The sequence below is a fragment of the Melospiza melodia genome, chromosome 9 (assembly GCF_035770615.1).
Source record: "Melospiza melodia melodia isolate bMelMel2 chromosome 9, bMelMel2.pri, whole genome shotgun sequence".
NCBI lineage: Eukaryota > Metazoa > Chordata > Aves > Passeriformes > Passerellidae > Melospiza > Melospiza melodia.
Window position 1 is genome coordinate 27,224,585 of NC_086202.1, and position 14,336 is coordinate 27,238,920.

General features: G+C 40.5%; 1 protein-coding gene across 6 annotated transcripts in view; it reads left to right on the plus strand.

Annotated features, from left to right (window-relative positions):
* Nucleotides 1–14,336, plus strand: part of GRID1 (glutamate ionotropic receptor delta type subunit 1) — a 489,017-nt gene that overhangs the window by 160,272 nt on the left and 314,409 nt on the right. The gene's annotated exons all lie outside the window — the stretch shown is intronic.

Here is a 14,336-nt window from a genome sequence, read left to right on the forward strand (position 1 = left end):
AATCATAACAAGACATGGAATGCTGGAAGTTAGAGCAGCCTGGACTATACTGAGCTGCTGTTTGGTTTTGGATAATTAGCAGTGGATTCATTGTGAGATTCATCATTTTGAGCTGTAGAACCAAGGAAGTGTGAGTAAGCAATCCCTAGTGTCCATCATGATCTTGTTTTACTGTGTGTACTTAGAATTTACAGTTTTCAGTCTTTTTGAGTTTAATGTTACATTGTGCCTGTGAGGTTTGTTTTGCTGCACCAGAATTAAGCCCTTCTAAAGATGCCCTTCAGGGTGGCATTTCTCTGGAGTGCTGGGAGAAGCTGAATTGGCCCTGCTCACAGAGCAAAGGGCAAGGCCAGAGTGGGGAGGGCTGCTCATGGTAACTTGTTCCCTTGTAGCTTTTCCACAGCTATAAATACAGAGGAATTGTCCAGTAAATGATGCATTTTGAGTGGATGATTTCAGTGCTGTCTGCCGCATCTCCCTGATGCTCCAGCAGCACGTAGGTTCAGGTCTAAGTGTTGACTGGGGTATTCATCTTCCTCTGGAGCAAGGCACTGGTTCTGCACTTCCGGAGGATTTGCAACACTGTGCTTTGGCAACTTTTCCCTATATATGTAGCTTCTGTTTGGAGATTGTGATTTCAGGTGGCCTTGGGAAATAATAGATACAGGAAAGGGTAGGGTTTTTCTTTGTTATCACTCCTTGTTGCAAGGGCTCATTCCTTGTCATAGTCAGTCTCCTACAAATCTCAGCAGAGCCCAGGAGAACACAGCCCACTCCCTCTGGGTGTGCTCCTGCCTGTGCTATTCCCATTCTGCAACCCCAATGGGAGTTTGCTGAACTGAGGCAAGGACTGCAAAGCATGCAGTTGAAACCTAATTTCTAATTACTGATTGCATGCAAAAGGGCCAAAATAGTATTTGCAGATGCTTTAACAGAAAGCTGAGATGGCCCATCATGGGGAGCTTTATTCTACTCTTAAATACAGATGATTAATATTAAATTTATTATGGAATTGTCAATTTTTTAACCCTAAGGGGTGAAATGGGGGAAATTATGGCTTTACCTACCACAAGCAGCAAATACTCATGCTTTTAAATGAATTTCAGATCATACCAAAGTAATTCCCTTTGTAATTAATAACACCAATATAGTTGGTTTCTTATTTCTTTCCCATACTAGAATTGTCATCCAGTAAATTATGTACCTGTGATTTCCTGTTGATGCTGAAATATTGTCATTTAATGGCCTACTATGCTCATTCATGGATGTACAGAAATAAATAAATCAAAGGAAACAGTCTGTTAAAGTGCACTTTCAGCATAATTACTAACACTGGATATGAGCTCCTCTTTGTGCTATTTCTTGTGTTCAGAAGATATGAAAGATGTGGATTTTAATCAGTTTCTGTGGGAGAGGCTTATTAAAAAAGATCTTCAGGGATTAAAGGAGCAGAGCAGAAGAGATTATAGTTGTGTTAGTGAAACATCTTTAAAGCTATTTCTGTGTATTTTTATCAAATGTATTGTAACCTATGTAACATGGTGAGAGAACAAACATCAGCCAGAGAATATCCTTTGCACCACTGGAAACTGAAAAGAGCTCTTTTTTTCTTTTGTATCGGGTTATATTTCATATTACTGTGTTATATCACAGCCTATTACATAACCTAATGCCCCAACAGTGAGAAAGGGAGTGGGGGACTGAGCACAAGTGTCAGTAATGTAGCAGAAATATAACTGAAAGAATTGAGCAGCACACAAATGGTCAGAAAGCCAGGCAGATATAGCAGCCTTTGCAGCTGCAGTACTAGAAATTTTCAATGAGAGAGAAGAATTGCAAATGAGATATATAGAAAACTGTTGTATGGGCTTTTTAATAGACAATACTCATAGCATCTATTCATCCAAATTTGAATATAGAAAATAAAATTAGATTTAGATTGTAGTTAGTATTTTTCTGAAATTGCATTTTGAAACAGTGGATATTCTGTAGTGCAGCTGTTTTTTTTTCCCAGAATCAGTGGAATTTCTAAAAATAATAGAAGTTGTTCTAAATTGCCTTTTAAAAATAATGTACTCTTGTACTTGTGGTTCACCATTAAAACCTGGTGGCCTCATTTAAATTATTAGGTAAGGATGGGTTATTTCTGCTCACAGAAATAAGTCCTGGGTAGTCTGATCCTGTAAACTGCCAGCACATGTACTCTGTATCTCCAGTGGAAAAGCAGACTGCTGGAATCAGAGCTCTGACCTGACCAAGGACAGCTTGCCACCCCAAAGACTGGTCTCTGTGGCTACTGGATTTGTGCTTGCTGCTTTGTTGGACTGACAGTAGTTTAGTTTGAACTAATACTAAACAAATGGCATTTAGTATTAATTGTTGTATTAAAAAATGATGCTTGAGTGTGGGTTGGGCGTTGCCAAGATGTTCTTGTTTACATGGCTACTACCATCACTGGAAAAGTTTCCATTATCAATACAGATAACTTAAAATTCAGTTAATTCAAATTGAGAACATCAGTGTTGGGACATGCAGAGCCCTGCTGGTGGGGTGTGAAAGGTCTGATTTTTTCTGGGGTGAAGGACACTCATCTTCCATGTGCAGTGACTATAATGCTATAGGTGTATTAGAGCACCCTGAAAGCTGGATAAACCCACAAAGCTTTTCAAAATGGTGCAGTGCCTTTTGGCCCGCAAAACTGGACTGGAAAATAAATGCAGTTTTAGTAAAAATCCATAGTGGGAATGATTGTATTGTGATGAAAAGAATCTTTAAGTTTTGGTTCTGATAATAACATTATTATAATTTATGTTACATTGTTTTGCTTATTTTTATTATGACATGTGGTTTTGAGAGTAATGTAGCTAATATTTCATGTTTGAGATTTTGATTTACTATTTTACTCTACCATTGTTTAATGCTGTGAGATGAATATAATTTAGCAGTCTTAGACCTTTAGTCTTTTGTACTGATTAAGAAAAAATGATCTGAAATGTCAAGATTTCATATAGAATGAAAAATATATTTTCAGTCTTGTTATTTCCAATTTACTTATACCTGCAAAATAGAGGAGAAACTTTTAACATAAAGTGAAGGAGAAGTGGAATTCCAGTGAAAGACAATCTGTCCTGAATTTCTCAAAAATTTAAGTTGAGCTCTTATTTGAGTCTTGAGTGATTGCTAATTGCTTTGAGCTGTGCATCTCTGAGAAAAAGGAACATTTCAGATTATTCCAGGGGAAGGTGGAGCAAAATAACCTTTTTGAAGAGAGGGAAAAGTGAGAATCTGGCCAAGAGGAATGAGTTCATGAGGAGGAGTGGGTGAAAAAAAGGTGACCAAAACTCCAGGTTGCAGAGGTGATGACAGAAGACAGTGATGGGGAACAGGAGTGAGAATGTCTTTGATGGAAGGATTAACCATTGTGCTCCGGAAGAAGCTGTTGCTTGGTTTTTAACTCCCTTCCCAGGTGGGCTGGTACCAGCCTCCCATGGCGTATGCCCAGTCCTGGGCAGGGCTCAGGTGTGGGGAAATCTCTGCATGAGCTGCGCAGATCTCTCTGCAAAGGGAAATGCCCCCGTATTCCCCAAGGAGATGGGCAGGGCCTTCCCCGGTGCTGTGAGTGGCGAGTGTGTGCCCGTGCTGTGGGACGGTGGCACTGGTGAGTGTGTCACCGTGCTGTGGGACGGTGGCACTGGTGAGTGTGTCACTGTGCTGTGGGACGGTGGCAGTGGTGAGTGTGTCACCGTGCTGTGGGACGGTGGCACTGGTGAGCGTGTCACCGTGGTGTGGGACGGTGGCAGTGGTGAGTGTGTCACTGTGCTGTGGGACGGTGGCAGTGGTGAGTGTGTCCCTGTGCTGTGGGACGGTGGCACTGGTGAGTGTGTCACTGTGCTGTGGGACGGTGGCAGTGGTGAGTGTGTCACTGTGCTGTGGGACGGTGGCACTGGTGAGTGTGTCACTGTGCTGTGGGACGGTGGCAGTGGTGAGTGTGTCACCATGCTGTGGGACGGTGGCACTGGTGAGTGTGTCACCATGCTGTGGGACGGTGGCAGTGGTGAGTGTGTCCTTGGGGTCGTTGGGAAGCTGCTGGAGGCACGAGGGGCTTTGTTGGGTGCAGGGAGCTGCCTGTGGAGGAACTCAGTGTTGTTTGGCTGTGCTGGAGAGGGCCATGGAATGGGCACTGAGCAGCTGTACTGTGGGAAGCCAGGTGTGATAATTCAGATGTCTGAACAAGGTCTGGAACATTACAGTCAGTATGAAAGGTAGTGTTCAGAGAGAACTGATTGTGTCATTTCTGCTTCTGGAACAGAATACATGCCAGCTTCTTAATTTTTTGCTGTTTATTGTCTCATTAACTTTCGTCTCAAGGCTGTGTGATATTTTATTACCTGCTTTTCCAATACTTGTTATAAACACCTACTGAAGCTTCATATTAAAGTAATCTCACTCCTGGCATTCCAGGCTGGCGTTCTCAATTCAGATTTGCCATAAAATGCAGCCTGTGAGATAATTATGTTAGAGAGAACTGCAGTCTGCAAAATGCTTTAAAAGCTGGGGTATAATTAATTATAAAATGACCTCTTAAAGAGAGTAGATTTATTTCTTTAGCATGAATTAATTTCCTGATAGAGATTTTGGATTGCCATCAAAACAGAATTGAATCTGTCAGTGTCTGTCACTATTACCCCATCTAGCAGTATTTACCAACTCTGATGTGATGGCAACTCTTCTGGGGGAAAAAGGGCTGCTTGGGGGCCAGAGCTTTCCAACCCTTAACTTCCTTTCAGAATGTCACAGTAGTGCTGATAGCTATTGATGTGTCTACTATAATTTACTAGAAACTGTAATGAGATCAACAGCTCCATTCACAGAAGTGGCCGCGTGCCAGTGAGGAGGTGGAAGGCTGGCTCAGTCCGACTCGTACCAAACTGTGATTAAGACTGAAAGGATGGAGGTTTGTACTTTGCTGCTGCTCTGCTGGGCACCACAGCATTGATCAGCCTCCCGTTGTTTTTGTCTTTTTAACCATCTGTGCTGTATCTCTGCAGGAAATGAGAAGTTTTCAATGGATAAACCTTGTTTTTCCTTGTTTTGTTTTTTAAAATACAGCTTTTGTATATAAGTTAGCTAGACAACAGTTCATTTTGGATATAAGCTGTTTTTCTCTGTAGCCACTGATGGTTCTGACTTGAGCTGCGTTCAGCTTGTCCTTGGTTGAATACTGAACCTTTCAACAGTGCTTGGTGATAGCCAGCTGATGTGGATGGCCTTGTGCAGCTGATGATGCTAAAGCTTTTGAAAATAATTGTTTTGAGTATACATTTAATGGGGGTCCTCGTTGTTATCTAAACTGTATTAGTGGTAAGTCCTTTAATTGTAATATTACTAATATGGCTGAATACTGCCAGTGCATAATTTTAAAATGTTTTCATTTTCATGACTAGCAGTATGTTTACCAAGACCTTCTTGCTTGCTAGATCAACCTCTCTAGTCAATCTGCATGCCAATGCCAAGTATATGAAATACATGTTGTTTTCTTCCATAATCATCTGCACTTTGAAAACATAAAGGTAGTGTTGATGAGTCTGCTTTTAAAAGCAGAGAAATGGAATTGTATCCTTGAGACAGATCTGAGCATTTCTAGTTTGAAAAGAGCTTTGGATATTTAATTTGAAGCAGCCAATGAAAGGCCCTTCTGAGTGCCAGAACCCTGGTGCTGCACCCTGGCGCATGAGCATTGCAGAGCTCATGTGCTGTGTTGGAGCTGTCAGAGAAAAAGGCTGGTGGTGATGTAAATGTTAGCCTGTTGCTGATGAGGATAAAGGAAGCCAAACATCCTGCTTTGAATCCTCTGCTCAAGTGGAATGTTTGCTGCAGTGAGTGGAGTGTGCTGCCCAGGAGGCCTCCATCAGGTGGGGTGGCAGCCCTTCCACCAGGCTCTGGCCCAGCCACCCAGCCCAGGTACCCCAAGGAGTGGCTCACCTCTCCCTGTGGCAGTGCAGCAGTGACTCCCACCAAGCAGCGTGGCTGGGGAAATCTCCAAAGGATTTACAGCAGTAAAGGCAAAAGAAAATCCCGTAGCAGGTTATTATCTTGATGTGGTTGTGTTGTGGTTGGGCAAGGCTTGTTGTCTGTAGTTTAGGAGGAACCTGTTTTAAAGGCCAGTGAAAATGTTGTTTTTATTCTTGTGCAGATCTGACTGTGCTGCAGGGGGGAGCTGGCACATCACAATGCGCTTTGCATTTCTTTGAGCATGAACCTCTCGCAAGGGAGTGATGTCCCACTGGTGGATCTGATTGTCTCTCTAAGGCATCTGAATATAAAGATCAAAAAGAAACAGCTAGGGCGGAATGGGACAGAGAATCCAGATGCTTTGGACAAGGGCTACTGTATTCTCATAGAAAATTTTGCTTCTTTGCTTTTATTGGCACAAAGAGCCAGGAATGTGTACCTTGTAATCTACCTGTCTAGGGATCCACTTCACTTAGTGGGACTTGGAGCCCAGTTTGGTTTTCTTATATGGAAAGCTGGTTGCTTTCCATATAAGAGGAAACAATTATCTTTGGCTTGTGTTCTTTATGCAGGTACTCTTTAATTTTGTAAAATAAGGCGGTCCCTACTGGTGGGATTGAGAAGGAATGTGGGGGATATATTGATGAAAGTCCTGATAGCAGCCATCCTGTGCCTCTGTCCAGTTGCTGTAGCCTGTTGATTTTACAATGCAAAATACATGCTGAAAAGTAATTGTATATACTTCTATATTTGAATGGATGCAGGAGCCTCCGTGTGCAAGTTGAGTGAGGGGGATTCCCTAGCCATTATAACATGCCTTTCAGAGCCAAGAATGAGGGAAGGGAGCAGATGAGAGCAGCCATCCATAATTTGTCTTGCTTCCACAGTTTTCACAGCTTGACCTCAGAAGCAGCCATCATGCCTGGCTTTGGAAGGAAAAAACCCAAAATTCTGTGTGTTTGTTGATTTAAGGATGCATTTGTTGTCTAGAATTAACAGGATGCAGAGCCAAGTGGGTATTGATGCTGATTGCATGCAACTCTGATTTGGATTTTGGAGCTATATACAATTGCACAAATTGTGTCATTGGCAACTTAATTGCCCTAGATTTGTGTTTGCGCTGAATTGTAATGAGAGGTCAGTTTTCGTACATGGGAGATGAGATTTAAACAAATTCAGCCTCTGCTTACGTGGGAAAGTTTGCTCCACCTCAAAACCCACAAAACTATTTTTTTCAGCTTTGCATGTATGGTGATTGTGTGTTTTGCAAATTTAGTGTAATGAATGTGCTTTGGCTAGGAAATGGGAAAGGTGAAAGTATAGTGTGAAAGGCATATCAAACTTGATTATCTTTCTGAGAGTTACAAATCTGGTGAATGATAGGAATTCAAGAAATGTAATGGATTTGGACTTAAGTAAAGCATTAATAATGTCTCATGATAATCTGCTTCATGAAATCTTACTTGAAAATATTGATTCAAATTTACTGTGATGGAGATACTGCCATATGATATAAGAGTTGGCAGGGCAAGTGTAAATGAAGAATGATCTTAAATGGATGAGGCTGGAGTCTTTGAAAAAGCCTGGGGAATAATGCTGTATGTGTTCTAATGTTTAATATCTTTGTTAGTAGCACAGAAAATGAAGTATATAAAGTAAATTCTATGGTGGTACTGAACCATGAATATCTCAAATATAGAGGAAAATAGTTGGATAATGCAAAAGACTGTTGAGAGTTATTAGAAATGAGGATGAAAAATAGGAAGATGACTGTTGAAAAACATAATCTGAGTCATAGCTGAAGGGAAGAATAATGCATAACAAAATTCAGAACAAAATAGTGAACCTCAGGAAATAGATTTTTCCTTTTCTAGTTAACTGAGATTAATTGAAGGTTGAAAGAGCTTTTCTTTTGGGCTTCTCTTTGTTAGGTAAAAAGGCAATCGACTCCCACAAAAAACCACACCCAGCATCACTAAAATACACTGCCTAAGAGAGGTATAGTTGCACTCTCCAAAGAGTCTGCTCAAGAGTTCTTGCAGGATTTATCACCTAGCAGATTGCTGTTTGGGAGTAAGTAATGGTATCCATGAGAGTGTGACCTCAAAGATTAAAATATTATTTGTAAAACTTATTTTTTTTTAAATCCTCTTAACCAGTTTGTCACTATCAAGCATGTGAGTGGGAAAAAAAATCAAGACTGTTAATAAAACAAAACATAACCTCTGTTATCGATAACTCAAGTTAATTTTGAAGTTTTTTTGTCTGAGCAGATGCATCTTGAGATTAAAGCTTCTTTTACAAGAGCTGTTTGACAAAAGTGAATATGAATAAAATGCAACCCATGAAGTCTTCCTCTGGCAGTGTGCATGTAATCACATCAGAGGAAATGGCAAGGTCACTGTGTATTAATTCTCTGGGTATTTTATGAAGTTGACCTTTTCTGGTGTTGTATCCTAATTAGTGTAGGCAGACCTGCTGAGCAGTGATTCAAGGAACATGTAACTTCACCTCTGAGGTTTTGGAGGTCTTTGATCATCCTGTGAATTAGAATTTCTATTCATGTCCCTTCTGAACTATGGGCAAGCTGAGCTTGGCATTTCTCTCCCTTACATGGTTCCCTCTACCTGATGGATGCTGCTGTTTCTGTAAGATGAAGGGAATCAGACTGGATATGCATAAATGCAGGCACAGAGTGGGAAAATGGTGACTTATGCTTCCAATAATTCAGATGCCTACCTGCACCTAACACCCTGCTTAGGCTTTTTGCCATCTGAGGGTATCAAACCTACTATAGATTCTGTGAACATTAATAATTTTTAATATGTCAGTTAAGAGGAGGAGGAATCTTAAGGAGTAACCATGTCAGTTTTCAGGTAAATTACATGGAAAATGTCTACAAATATGCTAACTAAATATTTGTAATTTGGTCTGATATTTAACTATTTACTGTTATTGGAAAGAGAATTTCTGTCTTGTAGTCTTACTAAGTGCTATGAACTCATGTTTCTAAGAATGCAGGGTATGTATCATACTTACATAACACAGAAGTGTATTTTGACTTAGTAAACAATATGAGTCATTATCTTCTGTGACTTCTGAACACAGGCTTTTAAGGATTTGTGGCAGATATGAGTGCAGAATATTGATTAATAGCAGTAGTACCACTGTTACAGTAAGCAGTCTTAAAATACAGCTTTTCTCAGTTGTGTGGGCTTTATGGAGGATATGAGAAAGTCACTCTGCTGAGAACTGCAAGGCTGATCTGACATCTGTGTCTGGTGCTCTGAGAACTTAAAAAAGGTTTGCCTGGTTCAGAAAAAGAAAGTTTGACAATCTTTCTGTAATGACTTAGAGACAATATTTTTGGTAGTGAGTTGCTCCATACATGTAGAAAAAGCTTTTACAAAATAGAGAAACTGAAATTGGTAAAAACTGAGGCTGGAACAAACCACACATTCTGAAACAGTTATGATGATAAAATGTTGGATCACTGAAACTGAGCATGTGGTGAATTGAAGAAGCTCTAGACTTGATGTGAGGGTCGTTTGATAAAATTTCATAGCAATATGGTACAGAACCTCAGACTTAATGGCTATAATACAATCTACTGGCCTTAAAAACATGAAACTTCATATTTATTGTTGTAATTTCTAGCTAGTGAAATGAAGATGTCAGGTATTTAGAGGGTGAAGTATTATTATCATTATCATTCTTTTTATATTATTATTGTCCCTATTAGGTTTTTCCAAGTGATCAGTGACACCTGCCATATTGACATGGTGGTAAATTTAATGTAGCTTATTTTGGCATATATAGATATTACTGAGATCAAGATTACTCTTGTGAAGTCTGGAAGGGCATATTATGATTATCTTGTAATAATATCAACAGTGTCTCACTGGCCATCTCCTCTGACCTGCCGCCTACAACAGCTGGACATTCACACCCTCCACCCAAGGGTAATTTTAAAAATTCTTCTGCCATGTGTTTTCAAGGCTGAGACCAATATCATGTGGCCTTTCCCCAGATCTGCTCCAATTGGTGCCTGTTATCACAGCTAAACCTTGCATTTTTGGTTGGACTGAGGTGGGCTGAAGCGTGCAGTCACTGTGGAGAGCACAGGCGGTGGGGCTGTGCTTGTGCCAGCTCTGCCCTGCTAACAGTCTAACCCTGGGGTGGCACCTGGGGCTCTGGGACAGCTCCTGCTGTCCCCTCTGGGGACTCTGGGAGCTGGGAATATCTCCAGAGGCTTTTAGTGCACCTGCCCCTTAGACTGCTGCTTTAAGATGTTGCATGCGAAAATCTCATTTAAAAAATATGCAGATGAACTCTGCTTTTTATGGTGGATCTAATTGCACACCTAAAGCTACAAATTTTGGGAAATGTTCCTGTAAATTTTTATTTGCACAGGTATACATTGATGGATTTGATCATAAGATGATTTCTGCTCTGCAGTAGGTGGTGGAATCTTGCAATTGGAATGACTGAGGATCAAGAAGAGTGATTCCTCAAGATATATTGCATCCTCATTTTAGTGTTTTTTGATCTTAAGTATGCCTAGTAGCAGAAGGATAATGGATTTTCTTGGGGGGAAAAGCCTAACACCCCCAACTTTATTATATATATTTTAAACCAGTAATTTAAAGTATGCAATATGTAAGCATCATCAAATATGGTTCATTATGTGTAATCATAAAATATGATTAAGATATATTTTAAATATTATTCATGCAAGACTTATTCTAGATATTAAAAACTTTCAAAGAATGAAATGCAAGATTTTTCAGGCCAAACGAATTTAATCTGGTTTTAAAAGTGTTTCTTGTAATATCATTCTAGTTTATTCCATGATTCCACTCCTGTTCACTGTAGACCACTTAACAGTGCATTCATCTGGTAATTGTTGCTGTCACTTCCATACCATTTCTGTGAATTAGGAAAAAAATCTTGCATGAATTATTTTTAGTCAACTGTCCCTAGGCCCTTGCTGGGCCCTCAAGGACTGCTCAGCCTTTTAGAGAAGGTGGAGAAAGGAAGTGGGGACCTTGCTGTGCTGCCATCTGTGGAATTTCCATCTCCCATCCCTCCACTGAAAAGCCTTCTTGCAAAGATGGAAAGCCACTGACTAGGATTATCATAATCAGGATTTAAAAATGAATGATTTGGTGAATAAATTTTGTAAATATTGATATGAGACAGATTGCTACATGTGTCCAAAGACAGTCAGTCAGTTAAAATGTAGCTGTGTGGTTTCTTGAGTGAGGCCCTGCACAGCTGTGCATGTGGGTGTTTTATTGCACAGCATCTGGGATCTCTGTGACCCCTGTGTCCTTTGGGCATCACCAGAGCAGCCTTCATCCCTCCTTGCACAGGCAGGAGCCATAATTCAGCCTGTCTCTGTTACCTGCTGCTCCTCCAGGCCCTGCTGTCCTGCTTTTTCCTGCGTTTCTTTCTGTTGTAACCCTCTGGGCAGTGTCTCCTGTGAGCAGTAGAGCAATAAAGCCTCAGCCTGTCCTTGATCAGATATATCTGACAAAGGAAGCCCCCTGAAAGACAAGGGCTGCTCTCATTCTGCTTGCCATCTTAACCTGTTAGAAAGAACATTGAAGTAAGTACAGGGATATCATCAGTTTGTGATACAAATCAGGCTGACCCTCACGGGCAGCAAGTGGATTGAGCCAAGCACTCTGGAAGTGTTATTTCAATAGGGAAAAATAAGCATAAATACAGATCATGGTGTTCAGAGGGAGAGTTTAGCTTGCCTTAACTTTTTAATGTGGAGCAATTCAGGCTTCTTAAACAAATGAAGCAGGATTTAAATAAGAAAAGTATTTTAAACTCCTCCAAACAAGGGTGATATGTGGCTAAGGTTAAAGTATTGGCTGAGGATACTTTTCATCTGCCAGGCTTCCAGCTGTGTTAGAGTATGAATTTTTGTGCTGCTTGGAAAGGGGGAAAGATGTGCCAAAGACATATAGGCAAATGTAGGAAGTTAATTTTATGGAAAAACCTTGAAATTTTCTGTTTGTGAATTGAAGGTGCTTTTTCTATTATCTGTTTACAGCACCAGACACAGATCTGATAGTATCTGCTTTGAGGATTAAATTAACTTCTTGGCATTTTTTGAGTTAGGGAGCATATAAAGGCCATTTAATAGGAGTGCTTCATTTGATGAGCAGAAAATGAAGACAGCAAGATTACATATAGACCATTCTGCAGATCCTGTTAGGATTGCACATCTTTGTGATGTTAAGAACAGACTCTTTTCTTATTTGCTGCTGCAGTTTAATTTTTCACTTATTTGAAACAACATGAAGTGCTTCACTATTCTTTCCTGTCCTTTAAATTAACCGTGGATAATGGAGGATTTATGCTTCATGTACAGATCATAAAATAGTTTAAGGAAATACTTTTCCAAGAGGAGTAGAATGAAAATAAGCGATCTTGGTTTCCTGTGCCTTGTAAAATGAATATTCACTTTTGCCACTGGATGGTTCTCCTTGAGCACTTGAATTCAGTTGTTCTGGTTTGTGGTTGTGCCATTCTTTTCCACCATTTACTCCAGCATGGCCATTTACTCCACCATTTACACCATTTACTCCAGCATGGCCAAATGCTTTGCTGGAGAAAATCTGGAGCGAGGAAGAGCTGATGTAAAAAAGAAATAGCTCTCCATTTGTGCAAATAATTTGCAGTGGCAACTTCATAAAATTGAATAAAGTATCCAAACAGGATGGTATATGCTAGAAGATGGAATTACCAACTGGAAAACAAAAAAGTTATTGCAGCAGATGAGCAGGCCAGAACAAAGGAACTGGTGATGCAGCAGTGCTCGGTTGGGTGCAAATGAAAAAAACACACAGACAATCAGAAAACACAAATAGAAAACATGGCAAGAAAATACCTTCTGTTGCTTCAAAATATGCTCTTTGATTTCACTGAGGCAGGTAAAGATGTTCTCAATATTTTCTGAAAAATATGAATTTACATGTAGCGCAGAAAGACTTTTCTGTGTCATATTTATTTGCAGTCAGAGATTGAATTTCACTGTTCTGTGTTTCTACAGGATATATGTTTTTCTTTCCTAACAAATGCAGTATTTATTCCTGCTCTCTGTGGTGTATCTGTCTAGTGGTGGTTATTGCATGTGTTCCTGATGTCCTGTGTGCTGCAGTTTTCTGCCTGGTACAGGTGGATGTATTAAAGGTGCATGGGAAGATGGCAGAAGAGAATCCTGCACACAGTGGGAGTGTGGCTGTGGGCACACCCACACAGTGCCCTGCAGGGCCCTGGCCAGCAGGTCTGTGTGACAGCCCACGCCCAGCTGCTCCCCCAGCTGCCCTGGAGTGGCCTCAAGGTCAAAATCTCCTGTGCTGCACAGCTACTTCAGTGGGCTTGGGGTACCCTGGGTCAGGCTTCTGCATTATTCCTGCAGCCCCTGTGCTGGGCAGGCTTCTGCAGCTGACAGAGCAACCTGCTTGCCCCTGAGCTGAGGGGCTGCTTCTGTTTGAGCAGTCTGAGAGCACTGACAGACTCCTGGCTGTGTGACAGCATGTGCTGTGTGGTGGGAAGAGCATGTGATGGTGATGTGTGATAGCTGGTGAGGACATACCTGTGCTTGACTTCAGTTTGGACACTGGCCAAATGTATGTCCTCCTGTTTTTCAGGCTGTCTGCTTTTATAAATAATAATAATTTTTGGGGAAGCGGACATAGGGGTGGGAAGATGCATATGATTCAATAATTATTTTGATCTGGTAGGACAGGCTGTTTGTTGGTTTTTGTTTTCTTTTTTTCCTGGGTATTTTGTCTTCTTAGCATTGTGGGGCTGTCAAGAAACATTTTCTGCTGCAATATGCTATGTGTGTGTTTCCACACAGAATATATATGTGTTCACGTACACAGTAGTAAATTTGAAAACTGTTATTACCATTCAGGAAAGAGATCTTGTATCTATTGTGGATATTTCTCAAAAAACACTACTTGAATTTCTGATGATGGTAAGAAACAACAAATAAATCTCAAAGATTTTTAGGAAAGGAATGGTGAACAAATCAACCTCATTTTTCAAGTTTACGTTCTGTATGTCAGTTTCTGTGTGCAGATCTGATGATCCTGTCTCTTAAAGGTCACAGTAAAACTGATAAAATCTAGAAGAAGGACAAGAAGGATGGTTAAAAGTGTGGAGCTGCCTGTACAGGAAGAGAAACACAATAGATTAGGATTGCTGCATGAAAAGATAGGATAGTATAATGGCAGAATGTAAAAATGTGGATGGGAGAGAAATAGGAGTAGGGAGTGAGAATTATCTGCATGTTGTAA